Here is a 19392-nt window from a genome sequence, read left to right as displayed (position 1 = left end):
CCCGTACCCAGCGCCAATTGTCACACCAGTTTACCCCCCTTCCCCGTATCCAAAACCTGACGTCACACCGGTGTACCCTCCTTCCCCTTACCCAGCGCCTATTGTCACACCAGTTTACCCTCCTTCCCCGTATCCATCGCCTGCACCGGTTTACGGATAAGTTAACTGATGTGCTAATTCAAACTCTTGCTTTTTACCAGGAAACATTTCTAAAATGCTTATCGTCTAAAATCGATAAAATCGTCGATAAGATTATATCGCAGCTTGCACCTGGCCCTGCAGGTCATTTAGTTTAGAATAAATCATCAATTTAATAGACTGGCCAGACGTGTTGGAGAGCCCTGACAGCCCTGATGTTTGCATCTATCAGAAAACTATAAATCATCAATAAATAGCAATTTATTCAATTTTTTTATTACTATGAAGGCCATTTTTAGACAATTTTTCACATTTTTGTTTCGTTGGTTATATTATTTTTCTTTATTCAAAAAACTACAGCCAATAATGGATTATTATTTATTGTTTTTTTTTTTTAGATTTTTATTTCAGCTAAAATAACATTTTACTGACTCAAAACTGAACTGAAATTCAAGAAGCCTTTACCTTATTCGGTATAATTATAACTATGTATATTATTTGAAATAAATTAATTTATAATAAATATAATATATTTATTTGATTCATTTTGATTTGACCTGATTTAATTTAAACATTGAAAGAAAGGATTTACAGTATTAACTGTGTACTGTGTTATGTAGTTGGAAAAAAAGGTATTTTTTATAGATTTAAAAATAACGTCATACCAAGGCGTGAAATTAGTTACTAAAAGGTACATGATGATTTCCATTAAATATTGAAGTTTAAATCAAAGTTACTAGCAGTTTAGTCAACTTTAATAGCACGCATTTTGAAATCAATTAGTTTCACTAACAAATTAGCTTATTATGCATCAATATAAATATGACAGCTGGGTCATATTATGGTTATTACACAGTCATAAACAGTGCCTACAATGAAGTGTGTATTCCTGCTGCTAGGTAAGTTACTGTAATGTTGCCAGTTTTTTTAAACAAGTGGTCCTATTTCCTGTTCTTTTTTTCCTTCCCCTGAACAAAAAAGGGATTCTCTGTCGATGATTTTATGCATGAAAAAAAGTGATATATTTTGGCCAAGTTATCCATAAATACTAACTCCTCCCCAACCCATCTCATCTGGCCAAGGTGGGGAGGAATTGGTATTTACTCGCTTAGGATCTCCCTTACCACCGCGACCAGAAAGACATAGTGTGGACAGGCCTTCAACTAGGTAGATCGACAGTTTGGCAAAGGTACCTGGATGCCAGCAGCGCGAACTGGTCGTTGTAGAAATCTATGGGGAGGCTTTTGTCCAGCCCACTGCTGCACAAAGACCTTATTTGGCTGAAACCAGGCCTGTTCATCTCCGCGAGTTTACATCGAAAACAAGACACGCACGATGGCCCCCTACAGGATTACGATACGAGCGAGGAGCGAGCATTGACTCACGCACGCGTATTCTTGTGTATGATGGAAAAAAAAGAAAATGGTGTACTAAATACTGTGCAGTATTTAACTGCCTAAATAATAACAAAAACACAGAATGTACTTTTTTAAGTTGCCTGAAGACACTGAGAGGTAAATAAGTAGTTAATATTATTCATGATAATTCATGCTAAATCATGTATTTCCTCCGCCATTTTCTACAGTTTGGCACCTCACGTCACATCATTGTACCGAAGTCAGCCCTAAAGCTTCGGCGCAGTACCGATCACTGACGTTTGTCAACAAAATGGTGCTTGACTCTTGAGACAAGATAAATTACACCATATTGTTAATGACATTGAGCATACATTTTTTTAAATACCTTCGCGAAGTAAAACTTCTGTACGTAGTAGGTACTTATTATTATTCTGTGCTGAAACGAACAAACGATCGCTCTTATGGGGGAGGATCGCATGTAGGCTAAATCCTCCTCAATCATCAACATCATCATTTCAGCCATAGGACGTCCACTGCTGAACATAGGCCTACCCCAATGATTCCCACAAAGGCCGATTGGTACCGGCCTGCATCCAGCGCCTTCCTGCTACATTTATGAGGTCTTCGCTCCACCTTGTGGGTGAACGTCCTACGCTGCACTTTCCAGTACGTAGCCTCCACTCCAGACACACAAATTCTCCATTTGTCTCTAGTGAATTTGAATAGTTTGTCTTCCTGCAGTGGAGATTAATGAGCGGATGATGACGCAAATAAGTACGTGGCATTTGCCACAACACCTTCCTACTATCCGTTCGCGATAAGTTTGCCGCTGACGATATGACGTCACTCGAAGAAAAGCGTCTAGGTATAACTTTAACAAACTATATTTAAAATATTATTTATTTATTATTATTGATAAAAAATGTGTTTTTGCGTAAAATAAGACACATTAATTGCGTTTAATCACGGTTGGGGGAGGGGACGCGCATTCCACGGACCGGCAAACTTAGCGCGAACGGGTAGTATTTTACAAGGCCCAAATAACGAGTCAATCCTCATTTCAGTGTCCGTAACAATTGCCCTGGCACAGCTCAGGCCAATACCACCCATGCCGAACGTCAGGCAATTACCACCCCAGCCACAGGTCAGGCCAATACTACCCGTGCTACCTGCCAGGCAATTACCACCCAACCCTAAGAAGGGTGGTTTATGTGGCTGCTACCCCATCGACAATACTCTATGCGCGAGCAACTACAAGACCTACTTGAACGAGTGTTCTATGCGATGTGACCACGACTACGATGGTTTATACGTGCTGTATTACGGACCATGCGTGCCTAAAGGACGTACACAAGACACTGTTTACTACCCACGCCCGGGAGGTTTCAAGGAACCTTATGGTTTTAGTACAGGAAAATAAGTCTACCCTAGACCACATAGAAATCCAGCTTGTTTATGAATTTCATTCTTCGATATTCCTTCGCTGATATTGTCATTCATACTTGAAAACTTTGCATCATTAAATGGAAACATTTTGAAATTAATATTAATTTGGTTTGATTTTCTTCTATAGTCTACCCTACAAATATTTATAAATGTGAAAGTTTGTGAGGATGTTTGTTCTGTCCCTCTTTCATACAAAAACTAGTGAATGGATTTTGATAGGTGTAATCTTATACCAAATTAAATCTAAATATATAAAAGGAGAAACTGACTGACTGACGGACATAATATCAACGCACAGCCTAAACGGCTAAACGTAGGCACTTGAAATTTGGAAGGGACGTAGCTTAGGTACCGTAGAGGTGCACAAAGAAAGGAATTCCCGAAATTCCCACGGGAACGGGTAGGAGCGGGAAAATCCTTTTGTATGAAAAATCTAAACCGCCTAAGTTAGACGCTCGAAATTTGGCATGCCGGTACCTTAGTAAACTTAAAGCTTAGTTACAATAGGATATTGCAAAATTCCAACGGGAACGGGAGTTAGCGGGAACAAACATTTGTATGAAAAAAATCTAAACCGCGTAAGATAGATGAAGGGGGTAAAACGGGATCCACGCGTACGAAGTCGCGGGCGGCCGCTAGTCACTGATATTCTTGTTACCCTTTACCCTTTGGTTAAACTTTCCCGGGGACAAACTTGGCCTTCCCTGGTTTTGTTTTTATTGGCAGTAAAGCTGTAGATCCTGGCTACACAGAAGTTGGAACAATGGAAACAAGAGATGGGAATAGTTCCATTATCTTTTACTAAATACAAAATAAAATTTAATCCCCAAAAACAATAAATAATAAAAAATGAGAGAATTTAGTCCTTTTAAGGAAGTGTAAAGGACATAAACACTGTGACACGTATACAGTTAATAATATTATGTGTTATTTTGCAAAAAAAAAAACATTTTTGATGTACTGTCGACTGCAGAATTCATCAAGACTGCATTACGATTTAGTTATTTTAAAATTAAAATGTTTATAGTTTTCATAATAATACGTCACGGTTATTGCATAATATTCATACTTCAAATACGAGTGTTACTTGCGTGCAGTGGGTTCTGTGTATTTTCACCTTTAAAATAATATGACCGTTAATCATCCCAGGTAAGTAAGTCGCTTTGAAGCAGCTAAGTCCAAACTATCTGACCTAAAAATATGACTTGACACCCGACAAAGTAGGTTTTCAACGTTCAAAAATAACTTTCAAGCATATTTTGAAATCAGGAATTTCGAATGTAAAATCCACCCAAACGAAACTGCAGAATTATTGCTGCATAAGGTCCGGTTTCCACTAAGGCGGAGCGGAGCGGAGAATAGCGGAGAAGTGTTGGGCTGACGAATTTTTCTATAGAATTTGACAGCAGCAGCGGCGTGGCACGTTGCGGAACTGTGCGGAGCGGAGAAGAGATGGAGATGTGGAAGTAATTAAATCTGATTAGTTATTCAAAACACTGCTCCGCTCCGTTATGCTCCGCCTTAGTAGAATCCGGGCATAAATAATATGTGTTTGAACTCTAAATGATTAAAAGCAATATTAGGTGCCGTTACACCATATCTATGACATGCATTACAATCAATTTGATATACCTACTTGAAAATGAGTTCAACCGTCAATATAAAAGTGGAGAGAAATATCAACAGCCTCAATTTCTAAACTGGACACAATGAAACTATTATCCTGCTTCTTATGTAAGTAACTTTATACTTTATGTTTGTATATTACAGGAGACAGGGCTCTGCAGTGTAAGGCCTGGTTTACACCAAGGCGGAGCGGAGAAGCGTAGGGCGGACTAATTTTTCTATAGAATTTGACAGCGGCGGCGGCGCACTATGGATCGAAATTGCGATTTTTGGACATAGCGATTTTTTTCACAATTTCTATTTGAAAAAATTACCTATCGATAGGTTACGTTATTCTGATGAATAAATGCTGCACAAGTTTTTCTCTAAAACCAATAGTTTGGCTGGAAAAAAATATTTTCCATTTTCGTTGTATGGAATGAAACATAAAGTGGTCGATTTCGACTAAGCCTTGACAGATCTTGCTTTGAAACTACTTGAGCCTTGTTTTATGGCTTGTTGACTATAATCCTACGTAATCAGCGCGCGCCCAAAGTTGCCCGTTCATAAGTTATGAGGTTCTGAAATTTTTTAAAAAAGTAAGTAAAAGTGACTTTTTTTTGGAATATCTTTAAAGATTTAACGAAAATATAAAGACTCTATACGTTAATAATGTGAATTAACCTTAAATTACTGCTAAAAATGCATTTTAATAAAATTAAAAGGAATAAAATCAGCGATATTTTTTTCACAATTTCTGTTTGAAAAAAATACCTATCGATAGAGTATGTTATTCTGATTAATAAATATTATGAAACGTTTTTCTCTAAAACCAATAGTTTGGCTGGAAAAAATCCCAACTGATATTATAAATGCGAAAGTAACTCTGTCTGTCTGTCTGTCTGTTACGCTTTCCCGCTTAAACCTCGCAACCGATTTTGATGAAATTTGGCATAGAGATAGTTTGAGTCCCGGGAAAGAACATAGGATAGTTTTTATCCCGGTTTTTGAAACAGGGACGCGCGCGATAAAGTTTTTCTGTGACAGACAAAATTCCACGCGGGCGAAGCCGCGGGCGGAAAGCTAGTAAAACATAAAGTGGTCGATTTCGACTAAGTCTTGACAGATTTTGCTTTGAATCTACTTGAGCCTTGATCTATGGCTTGTTGACTATAATCCTACACTAACAGCGCGCGCACAAAGTTGCCCGTTCAGAAGTTTTAGAGAAAAACTTGTGCAGCATTTATTCATCAGAATAAAGTAACCTATCGATAGGTAATTTTTTCAAATAGAAATTGTGAAAAAAATCGCTATGTCCATAAATCGCAATTTCGATCCATAGTGCGGCGAGGAGAAGTGGAAGAAAATTGATTGGTTATTGAAAACACTTATCCGCTCTGCCTCGCCATGGTGGAAACCGGGCTAAAAACAAAAAGCAATAACATATTATTGACAGCTGGATTTTATTGAAAAGTATGTATATCCGTTGTCAAGTACGCATAGTACAAGGATATTTATTTACGCAGTGTAAAATATCCAAGGATATTTATTTATTTATTATTTCATTTTGAATTTTAATTAATTTGAATTTATTTTTATTCTTTTTTTTTATTTTATACTGTTTTAAGATTCTTTTTGCCGCTGCGTACACGGCACTCACTGAAAGCCAGTGTCTTGGCACTTGGCAGTAACATATCAACTGTCAAGATGATACTGAGTGGGCATTATATTGTTTTAAACTTTCATGGTCACTAACATAATTATTATTAGGCGGGATTGCTATACCAACCATGTACAGTCACGGAATGAAAAGGTTCGTCAGTTTTCAAATTGATTCCTTCAACGAATCGCGAGCACATTATTACCTTTTGAAACTAAGTTACAGAATAATCTCGAGTTAGAGAAAATAATCTTTAACTGTTCGTCAGTAAAGTTCAAAATTATTCAGATCAAAGTTGTTTGACGATTTATCTTGTCAAGAAGATTATTATGATTGATAAACTAAAACCTTCTTGTTGGTTCAACCTGCCATTATTATTTCTTTTAAATAAAAAAAACTATTGTCAATTGGTCAATATCATCATTGCATTGCACTGATGGGATAGAAAATTAAACAAGCAAAACCTCATTATTTCAGCCACAGGACGTCCACTGCTGAACATAGGCCTCCCCCAATGCTTTCCATGTTGATCGATTGGTAGCGGCCTGCGTTTACGATGTCGTCGGTCCACCTTGTAGGTGGACGTCTCACGCTGCGTTTTCCGGTACGCGGCCTCCATTCCAGAACCTTTCTGCCCCATCGGCCGTCAGTTCTGCGTACTATGTGCCCTGCCCATTGCCACTTCAGCTTGCTAATACGTCGGGCTATGTCAGCGACTTTGGTTCGTTTACGGATCTCCTCATTTCTGATTCGATCTCGCAAAGAAATACCAAGCATAGCCCTCTCCATAGCACGCTGTGCAACTTTGAGCTTCTGTATAAGGCCTATAGTGAGAGGCCACGTTTCCGAGCCATAAGTTATCACTGGTAACACACATTGGTTATACACTCTAGTCTTCAGGCATTGAGGTAATTTGGACGAAAAGATGTTGCGTAGTTTCCCGAACGCTGCCCAGCCGAGTTGGATTCGACGATTGACCTCCTTCTCGAAATTGGACCTACCTAGCTGAATCGTTTGTCCGAGGTAGACATACTTGTCGACAATCTCGAGAATTGAGCTCCCAACAGTGTGCTTACCATGAGTTTACGTTAGGTGTGCTCGCTAGCGACTGCGTAAAAAAATGACATTAAATGTATGACATATTGTGCAGCGCCCCTAGCGGCTACTTTCAGGAAATAAAATCTTCATAGAATTTTTTGACGTACTCGCTAGCGAGCTCACCTAACGTAAACTCACTGAAAGCAAAACCTATTCGTTAGTAAACGTCATATTTATTTAAATGTTAGCAGCACTGTTTCTTGCACTGTTATGTTGGCAGGTTTGACTCTTACAGTACCTAGTGCAAGCGAAAACCGACACTAAGGTGACGAACCTTTTCATTCCGCGACTGTACATACCTTAATTTTGAGTTTCCGATATTTTGGCACTGTTGGATTTTTTCCATTGTTTTGATGTTGTTTATGTATTATTTAGTTGTCAAATTTTTTTTTTTCTTTTTTTTATGCATAACAAGGCAGGTATTTGACCACAATCTTTCTTTCTTTTTCAGTGGTGACCACCATAGGCCTGGCCTGTGGCTTTGCCTACTATCCAGCGCCACCGCCACCGCCACCGCCGCCGAGTCCAGCGCCTTTGTGCAGTTGTACTCCGGCACATCTATTACCATATGAGCCGTTGTGTGGAAGCAACTACAAGACCTACCCCAACAAATGCGAGTTGGGCTGCGACCATAGCCAAGGTGTTGGCGGTATATTTGTACTGTACAAAGGACCCTGTGTGTCCCATTATCCTCCCCCTCCCCCACCTTTCCCGGGGTCAATACCAATTGGGAGCCCACAAACCGCGGGAAGCCCTGCCTATTAGGCAGTTAAATTGATTAAATTATAAAAAGAACATGAAATGTTCGTGATCTATATTTATTTTTATGTATTAAAAATATATTGTATTTATGTTCATTTTTTGTTTTAAAGTACCTATGCATAGCTTAGTTTTATATTTTATGGCGCTGTGCAATTTTTTTTACATATTTATGGGGTTTAAAATAATTGTTGAATTAAAGTATATGTATTTATAGTTTTTTTTTGTTTTATTGTTGAAAGCGTATAAATAAAAATTCATTAACCTGACCCGATGTGTCGATTCTAACGTAACTCGAATTATATTGCGTTAGATACAGGTAGGTTTCCTCTCCTCTTTCTCAAATTAACCTTAACCTTAATGTAGGCGATGGAGGTCGATGGGTGAACGTAGGTGATAGATGAAATGAAATTAAAATCCAGGTAGGTGTATTGAAAATGAGGCGCGTCCGGGTGTGCGCACAAGTACGTTCGCAGATGGTGAGAGTTCGACGACTGGCGGCTCTGGTGGGCCGCTAGAGGCTTCTAATCAATCAGGCTAGAGGCCTCCGGCCAATCATCGGGCCGCATCTAGCTAATGGCTAGTTCGAAAAGTTCTAGGCGCGCGCGATATTACTTGTTACCTACGCGCACCCGGATTTACTTATTATCTTAGATTAATAAAACCTAGATAGATAGTCAGTGCACGAAAGGTGAGGCAGTTTTTAGGGAGCCGGCACGGCTTACCCGTAAACGTCACATGAACTGTCAAAGTGAAAAATTGGTAAACACGTCCGACGAATTTTAATTATTAAAACGGTTTGTGCTGTGAAAGGGTGTCTAAAATACATCAGAAAAACAAAAGAAAGTGACCAGTGTTACATTTCATAAGTAAGTACTACGATTCGACGCGTATTTTGCTTGAATTTGGCTTTCAAAAATTAAATACGGGAATGATACCAGTAACAAGAAAATTTATTTCCCAATTGTTCGCCGCACAAATACACTTCCTTTTTTATGAAATCGAGACTTTTAAGTCGATTTATCTTATTGTTATTAGGTAGGTACTTTGAATTCAATAAATAAGTAAGTACATGATGCGTTTTGTTTTTGTTAATTATAAAATTATTAAAAACGTATTAAAAATTTCCCTACTTTCGGGAAAATCGCCTTCACTGTCTACACTCCCCAACAAAATTGACACTAATGACATAAGATTTTTGCCTCACTCTTGACGAAGCGTTTGTATGAAGACTATCCATCTAGGTTTTATTAATCTAAGCTTATTATTTAATGTTGCCATAACCAGAGTAAATATTAGGTACAACAACAGACATTTACTTAGGCAAATGTAGTAAGACCCTTACTTACATAAACAAAACACAATAAGATAAGTCATAGGACTTAGGTAAGTTTAGTAACTAGATAATCAGAAAAGTAGCTGCATTAAGTAGCTTTATAGGTACAATCAGGTACATAAATACGACACAATGTAAGTCATAAGGCGTAAGTTAAACAGTAAATCATAATTATTACTAAACACTGGTACTAAAGCACATAAATACGTAGTTCTAGCTAACTAGTACCTACTCTTGGTGGCCATCATCAACACTTAAAATAAATCGTATCAAAATTCGCTGTTTCCAATCACTAAACTTGGCAAAGCAAAGGAAAACTTAAGAAACTTTCTAGGCGTTTATGTTTTCAATTTCAGTTTAAACTGCGAAATAAGTCATTCAATAAAGATTCTTTTAAAGCAATCTTTTAATGCTCTAAAAATAATAAAATAAAATATAAATTCTTTCAAACACATCAATTTATTACATTACTTGAAGCTAAAGATTAAAGCTTGCCCCGATATTAAGAGGTACTTGGCAAAACCACATTCATCTATACTTATAATAAATCTGTAGAGAGGTCAATTCTGTACATGAAATATATTTTCAAAATAACTATCAGGGGGTGATTAGTGATCGATACTGATGCCAAAAATGCAATCAGTAAAATTTTTGTCTGTCTGTCTGTCTGTCTGTCTGTCTGTATGTTCCTTATAGAAACAAAAACTACTTGACGGATTTTAACGAAACTTGGTACAATTATTCTTCATACTCCTGGGCAGGTTATAGGATACTTAGGAATTCCCACGGGACCGGGAATTAGCGGGAAAATCCTTTTGTACGAAAAATCTAAACCGCTTAAGTTAGACGCTTGAAATTTGGCATGCAGGTACCTTAGTGAACTTAAAGCTTAGTTACAACAGGATATTGCAAAATTCCCATGGGAACGGGAGTTAGTGGGAAAAAACATTTGTATGAAAAAATCTAAACCGCGTAAGATAGACTCTTGAAATTTGGCATGCAGGTACCTTAGTAAACTTAAAGCTTAGTTACAACAGGATATTGCAAAATTCCAACGGGAACGGGAGTTAGCGGGAAAAAACATTTGTATGAAAAAATCTAAACCGCGTAAGATAGATGAAGGGGGTAAAACGGGATCCACGCGTACGAAGTCGCGGGCGGCCGCTAGTACTTAATAGAACGAACATTATTTCCCATAATAGTTACATACGGATATTATCTAGGCCAACGTAGTCATCAAGACGAATCAAATGAGCCCAAACTCGACAAAGTTGTGTCGCTTTATTGCGGAGTTCCTATGGCCACCTTCTCCTTCATCAGACTTAGTTACCATATAAGATTGAAAGTCGATGGGGTAGCGTCGTTGTAGTGCGGAATTGCGATGGCCACCTTCTAGCTCCATCATAACACCCTGGTTATCATATAGGATTTAAGTTCTCGTCAATACGAATTAAACGAGACCAAACTCCCATCGAGTTTGGGTTGTTTTATTGCGGAGTTGTTATGGTTATTGGCCACCTTTCAGCTCTATCATCAGACTGGTTGCCATACTGGAGTGAAGTTCTCATCAATAACAAGCCCAAACTCGATGAGGATGTCGTTTTCATGCCACCTTTCAGCTCCTAGACAAGTCGTCAGGGCCGCTGTGTTGCTATCAGCACCCTGGACTTCATCTAGCACTAAAGTGCTCGAAAAGACAAATCCAACGAACCCAAACTCGATGAATCTCCGCCGTTTCGTTTAGGAGTTCCTAATTCCTGTGTCAGCAGATTTACCACTTAATTATCAGATGCTGTGAAGGTGATTAAGATAGATAATGATTAAATTATGTGCATACAGGCACAGCCACCGCCCGACTTCATCATCAGATTCAGGAACCTGGACAATTGGACATCATCTAGCACTACAGTGCTCGAAAAGAAAAATCCAACGAAACCAAACCCGATAAGTTTCCGCCGTTTCGTTTAGGAGTATGGGGAGCCCCCAATATTTATTATATTTTTTTATTTTTGCATTAAAATCTTAATGCGGTTCACAGAATAGATCTACCTACCAAGTTTCAACAGTATAGCTCTTATAGTTTCGGAAAAAAATGGCTGTGACATACGGACGGACAGACAGACATGACGAATCTATAAGGGTTCCGCTTTTTGCCATTTGGCTACGGCATTTGTACTTGTAAGTACAAAATTAGATAAGGGCACAATAAGGGTTTTGAAATGAGATGAAATGAGTGGTAATATTACTGCGGATTGCGATAAATATTAAGTTGAAACTTTAAATGATTAAAGAAAATGATTTATGAATTAGATGCTGTTACACCATACCTAAGGCATTACAATCAATTTGATATACCTACTTGAAAATGAGTTCAACCGTCAATATAAAAGTGGAGAGAAATATCAACAGGCTCAGTTTCTAAACTGGACACAATGAAACTATTATCCTGCTTTTTATGTAAGTATGCAAAAGATAACTTTATACTTTATGTTTGTATATTACAGGAGACAGGGCTCTGCAGTGTAAGGCCTGGTTTACACCAAGGCGGAGCGGAGAAGCGTAGGGCGGACTAATTTTTCTATAGAATTTGACAGCGGCGGCGGCGAGAGAAGTGGAAGAAAATTGATTGGTTATTGAAAACACTTATTCGCTCTGCCCCGCCATGGTGGAAACCGGGCTGAAAACAAAAAGCAATAACATATTATCCGTTGACCGCTGGATTATTGAAAAGTATGTTTATATCCGTTGTCAAGTACGCATAGTACAAGGATATTTATTTACGCAGTGTAAAATATCCAAGGATATTTATTTATTTATTGATTATTTTATTGTGAATTTTAATTAATTTGAATTTATTTTTAATCTTTTTTTTATTTTATAATGTTTTAAGATTCTTTTTGCCGCTGCGTACAAGGCACTCACTGAAAGCCAGTGTCTTGGCACTTGGCAGTAACATATCAACTGTCAAGATGATACTGAGTGGGCATTATACAGGGTGGGCATATTTAGGGAGTTGATTAAGTAGCTTATTCTGATCACGAATCAGTAAAAAAATTGACAACAAAAAAAAATCTAACTTTAACTTTAGTTAGTCAAAGAAAAATACCTATTTACACTACCTACTTTACGTGGCTTCCTTCAGTAGGTTATCCGACATGATAAGCGAGCGATCCGCGTAGCTTGATGGTGCCGTAGTGTAAACTATTGCAGTATTGCGAGCCACAGTACAGTTAATTTCGCACGGAAAATATTTGCTAAAAATTCCACTTTCGTTTCCAAAACTTTTTTGGTGGATAATGCGTTTATTTAAGTCAGGATAGATCACCTAAATAAATATGGCGAGGATTGAAATCAACACCCTGTATTGTTTTAAACTTTCATGGTCACTAACATAATTATTATTACTGACGGGATTGCTATACACTATAGTATAGTGTATAGTGACTATACCATGCAGTGGCGTAACTATAGGGTGGCAAGTCGGCAAAATGCCACGGGCCCCCAGCCCGAAGGGGCCCCCGGTCAGAGGAAATCTCAATTCCCAACATTTATTATTACACATACTACTTAAGTAAAAAAAAGTTTTGTCTTTAATTTATTTGTTACCTTCTTAGTTGCATACACAACTAAAAAAAATATACCTACCTAGGTATTAAACTTTCAATGCATTGGTAAAAAAAAATTTAACCCAGTTTTAGAAAGAATGTTCAAAATCCAATTACTCGTAATAATTTTGGAAACATGTGTGGACAAACATACCTCAAAAATGTGTATATTGGTTTACATTTATATTCACTGGGCATGTCTCGCTGAGACTAGGTAGGTATACTGCCGGCATTAAAAACAGTGTTGCCGTTATAGTGCATTTCTCGCTAGATAGCGCAATTCTAAACTCTTCAGCGCTTTTTTTCTCAATACAATGCGCTAAAAAATATTTTTTGGAATCTAGTAGAAAATTGTAAAAATTATTGACGATCGTAAATTTAAGCCAATAAGTTAATTGCCAGAGCCGTAAAACGTTACATAAATTACGATCTGGGAATTCCCCGAAGGATTTAGTATTCCCCGACCACAATGTTATTGATGCGTTTATTATTTTGTCTCTTTTTTACATTAAAGTGTTATGTTATGACTGTCTCTGATTTTACTAACAGAGTTCAATTATAATGATACGTCATCAGTTGAAAGTTCTTAAGAAAATTTGCCACACTTTTATGTTGCCATAGACACAGACATAGAAAAATTAAAATCTTTACCGCATGTTACTGATAAAGGTAACTTTAAGAACTCAATGATCAAGTAAAACGGTTTGTGATCGAGAACGGACACTGTAAACCAAAAGGCCCCTTTTTAAGGGATAGTAACAATAGATCTTTTTTTAGATAAATATTATTACACTGTTTCTAAATCTGGCGTAAAGTTAGAACGCACATGGCTGTCCTATTCTCTATTGCTTCAAAAAGCATATTGTGAACCATGTTGGTTATTCGCAAATAGGGCATCTAAAAATATACAAAATATTTGGATGGAAGGCTATGATGATTGGAAACATATTGTGGAAGCCATAGAAAGACATGAGACATCGAAAGAACATTTTGCATTCTTGTTTTGTACATCGACAGTGGCAGTTACATGGAACACTAGATGAAAAGCAAGAGTCCATTATCAAGAGAGAAAAAAATTTTTGGCCCCAGGTAATCACTAGACTCTTTGATGTTACTCTGACACTTTCAACCTGTAATTTAGCTTTTCGTGGCCATAAAGAAACGGTATATGGCAACGATTCTGGTCCAAAAGGAAATTTTTTGAGTATTGTTGAGTTATTAGCCAAATACGATCCTATTTTACAAGAGTTGCTAAGCAAACCTAAGGGCCAGATTAAATACTTAAGTCCAAAGATAAAAAATGAGCTCATTGCTGTTCTGGTTCAAAAAGTGGAAAATGCTCTGGTAAATGAAATAGTCACCGCACCGTTTTATTCCATTTTGTTTGATACTACTCAAGAAATTTCCAAAACAGATCAATTGTGTGAACTTTACCGTTACTGTGTAATCGAGAAAGATGAAACTGGAACTCCAAAGGCGCTCGTAATTAAAGAGTCATTTTTAGGATTTCATGAGGTTAAGGATCAAACTGCCTTAGCAATGTCCAAGCAGATAATAAAATCCATAAATGACAAAAGTATTTCTCTGAATAAGTGCCGTGGACAAGGGTACGATGGAGCTAATACCATGAAAGGTACTTATGGCGGAGTTCAAAAACTCATAAGAGATATAGAGCCAAATGCAGTGTATGTCCATTGTGCTGCTCATAATTTAAACTTGGTAGTAAATGATGCAGTAAAAGAGGTCATAGAAATACAAACATTATTCGAAACTGTGCAACAAATTTATAATTTTTTTGGCCATAGTATTAGACGATGGAATATATTATCTAGTTTTATATCTGACAACAAAAAAGGAGAAACCGTTGTATCATCAAATTCAGTAACATTAAAAACAATGAATCCAACTAGATGGGCAGGACGCTTTGATGCCATGTTTGCTTTAAAGGTTCGATTTGTTGATGTTCAAAAAGCGCTAACAGAAACCATTTTATTAAATTCCAAATCAGATGAGAGAAATGAAGCTATCTTGCTAAAGAAGAAGGTAGAGAACTACAATTTTATTATGTTGCTGGTTTTCCATTGCAAAGTCTTACAAACCATAGACGCGGCTTCTAAAGCACTTCAATCTAAAGCCATCGATCTTTCAAATGCTTCAAAGCGTTTGCAAGTCTGTCTAGAAGAACTTGAAAAGTATCGACATGAATTTGAAGATTTAAAAACGAAAGCAAATAGTATTGCAGTTAAATGGTCTATAAACCCTGAATTTCCTAAAACTCGTCAGAGAAAAGTGAAACGTCATTTTGATGAAATTTGTGAGGATGAACGTCTCCAAGATCCTGAAAGCTTGTTTAAAGTGAACGTATTCTATCGTGTATTAGACATCATCATTAATCAACTTAGATCGCGTTTCCTTGGAATGAATGAAATTGTTTCCAATTTTAGTGTCTTGCAGCCTGCCACTTTGCAAAACTTGAATGATACTGATTTATTGGAAAAGGCTTTAGCATTTGTCCATTTATATAAAAATGATATATCTATGTCGTTTTCCAAAGAAATTCTCAGTTTTCGATCCTCTTTTAAACACGAAATAGAAAGGTCATCTTCTATAAGAGAACTTGCTGACTTATTAATAATAAAGAATCATTTTATATCTTCAAGCTTTCCTGAAGTGTGCACTGCATTTCTGCTATTTCTCACCATTCCTGTAACTACGGCTAGTGCCGAGCGATCATTTTCAAAAATGAAATTGATAAAAACTTATTTAAGAAATTCTATGGGACAAGAAAGGTTAAGCAATTTGGCTATTCTATCCATCGAAAATTCTATGGCCCGAAATTTGAACTTTGATGATGTCATTAACACTTTTGCTGAACAGAAAGTCCGAAGAAAGGAATTTTAATAATTAAAATTGTGTACCTACTTAAATAAAAATGTGATTTCAGTTCAATAGGTACCTTTAATTAAAAGTGAATAATTATAAAATCAAGAAATTATAATTATAAAGTTTGTATGTACCTACTTCACGTAGTGATTTATTAGTTAACTTTTACAAATAAAAGTGTATAAATAAATATTATAAAATAAAAAATACTATTGTTGTTGGTTCAGCTTCTTTATACAGGGTGTTTGGCGCATCGTGTGCCAAAATGATTTGGCGGATAGAATGGGTCATTTCCTATATTTTCAGCCCCCATAACACGTTCCATGTCAGGCGGCTACTTTTATATTAAGTTTTTTAGTAATTTCACCAAAATACCCAAATCGCATCATTTAATTTCTATTTAAAAAAAAAATACTAAGCGTAGCCTCAAAGTAAATATTTTGTTTTGACGTGCATTGATATAGGGTTGCATCAAATCTAAAGTTACTGGCAAATATCATCTAGTTTTTTTTTAATTCAGCTTTGAACTTTTCCGAAAAGTTAAAAATGGACTGAACATTTAAGTTTACATGGCTATAATTTTTTTTTTAAAAGAGATAGCGATCTTCGGATTTTATCAAAACTTCTCTAGTCTATCCCCATTCAAACGGTATACTAATCTTGTTTAAATAATAACAACAACTTCACAAATTCCCTAAATTAGTGCATTGACTCTATTCGGACTGATTTGCGAAATTTGTGTTTATAGCCCCTTTTTGTGTGAATAACACGTTAAATACTTACAGGTAAAAAATATTCATCTTATGCAATGTAAAAAACCTTTTCTCTATCGTTTTTCAATGTGGATTTCTTGAAATTAAAGACGAAAATAATTATTTTGATCGTTTATTAATTATTACAAATTTTGTTCAAAATGTCCGCCTCGGCAACACACTAAGTAACGACATCTTCTTCTAATTTAGACTGGCCCTATACAGTGGCCTGCACGTTCCCCAGACCTAACTCCGTTAGATTTTTACGTCTGGGGACGAGGTAATGAACTGGTGTACGTAACGGAAGTTCAAACATTAGAAGAACTACAACAACGAATAGAAAACGCCTTTATAGTAATAAAAAGAGAAATGAGGCTGCATACGACAACAGTCGAAGATGTCGTGAGTGTATACGTTGCCGAGGCGGACATTTTGAACAAAATTTGTAATAATTAATAAACGATGAAAATAATTATTTTCGTCTTTAATTTCAAGAAATCCACGTTGAAAAACGATAGGGAAAAAGTTTTTACATTGCATAAGATAAATATTTTTACCTGTAGGTATTTAACGTGTTATTCACACAAAAAGGGGCTATAAACACAAATTTCGCAAATCAGTCCGAATAGAGTCAATGCACTAATTTAGGGAATTTGTGAAGTTGTTGTTATTATTTAAACAAGATTAGTATACCGTTTGAATGGGGATAGACTAGAGAAGTTTTGATAAAATCCGAAGATCGCTATCTCTTTTAAAAAAAATTTTATAGCCATGTAAACTTAAATGTTCAGTCCATTTTTAACTTTTCGGAAAAGTTCAAAGCTGAATTAAAAAAAAACTAGATGATATTTGCCAGTAACTTTAGATTTGATGCAACCCTATATCAATGCACGTCAAAACAAAATATTTACTTTGAGGCTACGCTTAGTATTTTTTTTTTAAATCGAAATTAAATGATGCGATTTGGGTATTTTGGTGAAATTACTAAAAACTTAATATAAAAGTAGCCGCCTGACATGGAACGTGTTATGGGGGCTGAAAATATAGGAAATGACCCATTCTATCCGCCAAATCATTTTGGCACACGATGCGCCAAACACCCTGTATATTGGGAAAGTGGGAGGGCCCATTCGATGAATTTGCCACGGGCCTCGAACGGTATAGTTACGCCACTGATACCATGTACCTTAATTTTGAGTTTCCGATATTTCGGCACTGTTGGAAACTCAAAATTAAGGTACATGGTAGCAATCCCGTCAGTAATAATAATTGAGTGGGCATTGCATTTCTTTGAAACATTTTTTCCATTGTTTTGATGTGTTTATGTGTATTATTTAGTTGTCAAATAATTTTTTTCTTTTTTTATGCATAACAAGGCAGGTATTTGACCACAATCTTTCTTTCTTTTTCAGTGGTGACCACTATAGGCCTGGCCTGTGGCTTTGCCTACTATCCACCGCCACCGCCACCGACGCCGCCGAGTCCAATGCATGCGTGCGGTTGTCCTTCGCCACGTCTATTACCATATGAACCGTTGTGTGGAAGCAACTACAAGACCTACCCCAACAAATGCGAGTTGGGCTGCGACCATAGCCAAGGTGTTGGCGGTATATTTGTACTGTACAAAGGACCCTGTGTGTCCCATTATCCTCCCCCTCCCACACCTTCCCCGGGGTCAATAATAATTGCAGGCGGCCCACAAGGCGCGGGAAGCCCTGCCTATTAGGCAGTTAAATTGATTAAATTATAAAAAGAACATGAAATGTTCGTGATCTATATTTATTTTTATGTATTAAAAATATATTGTATTTATGTTCATTTTTTATTTTTTTTACCTATTTATGGGGTTTAAAATAATTGTTGAATTAAAGTATATGTATTTATAGTTTTTTGTTTTATTGTTGAATGCGTATAAATAAAAATTCATTAACCTGACCCGATGTGTCGATTCTCACGTAACTCGAATTACATTGCGATAGATACAGGTAAGTTTCCTCTCCTCTTTCTCAAATTAACCTTAACCTTAATGTAGGCGATGGAGGTCGATGGGTGAACGTAGGTGAGATAATGTAGCAATTCCTACTGTAGATTTTCCATTTGTCTATTTTGTGGTATGGAGAGGGCTATGCTATCGAATCAGAAATAAGAAGATTCGTAAAGTCTAGTCGCTGACATAACCCGACTTATTACCAATCTGAAGTAGCAATGGGCAGGGCACATAATAGTATCATCATCATCATCATCATCATTTCAGCCATAGGACGTCCACAGTCACTGCTGAACATAGGCCTCCCCCAATGCTTTCCATGTTGATCGATTGGTAGCGGCCTGCGTCCAGCGCTTCCCTGCTACCTTAACGATGTCGTCGGTCCACCTTGTAGGTGGACGTCCCACGCTGCGTTTTCCGGTGCGCGGCCTTCATTCCAGAACCTTTCTGCCCCATCGGCCGTCAGTTCATAGTACATAGTATGCAAGGCTCAAATTAAAAAAAAATTGCCTTCTGGAGTGGAAGCCACGTACCAGCAACGCAGCGTGGGATATCCACCCACAAGGTCTGACGACCTCAAAGGTAGCAGGAAAGTGCTGGATGCAGGCTGTTACCAACTGGTCAATATGGAAATAAATTATTGGTGGGGGCCTATGTTCAGCAGTGGACGCCCTGGGTGTTACTATGTATAATATGTATGTATTTACAAAAAAAAGTATTTAAGTATGTTTATATCCGTTGTCTAGTACCCATAGTACAAGCTTT

The 19392-nt window shown here is 37.1% G+C and overlaps 1 protein-coding gene and 2 long non-coding RNA genes across 3 annotated transcripts in view; 2 read left to right on the top strand and 1 right to left on the bottom strand.

Annotated features, from left to right (window-relative positions):
* LOC135083391 (structural maintenance of chromosomes protein 4) overlaps positions 1-19392 on the bottom strand; it is a 49316-nt gene that overhangs the window by 27718 nt on the left and 2206 nt on the right. The window lies entirely within an intron of this gene.
* Positions 4413-8283, top strand: LOC135083394 (uncharacterized). Its single transcript, XR_010259593.1, has 2 exons — positions 4413-4676; positions 7757-8283. It is a non-coding gene; the product is annotated as an uncharacterized LOC135083394 (long non-coding RNA).
* On the top strand, positions 11408-18528 carry LOC135083393 (uncharacterized). The gene is made up of 2 exons (XR_010259592.1): positions 11408-11857; positions 18053-18528. It is a non-coding gene; the product is annotated as an uncharacterized LOC135083393 (long non-coding RNA).

The sequence above is a fragment of the Ostrinia nubilalis genome, chromosome 23 (genome assembly GCF_963855985.1).
Source record: "Ostrinia nubilalis chromosome 23, ilOstNubi1.1, whole genome shotgun sequence".
Classification (NCBI taxonomy): Eukaryota; Metazoa; Arthropoda; class Insecta; order Lepidoptera; family Crambidae; genus Ostrinia; species Ostrinia nubilalis.
The sequence above is the reverse complement of the archived record's forward strand: the minus strand, read 5'-3'. Positions and strand labels throughout refer to the sequence as shown.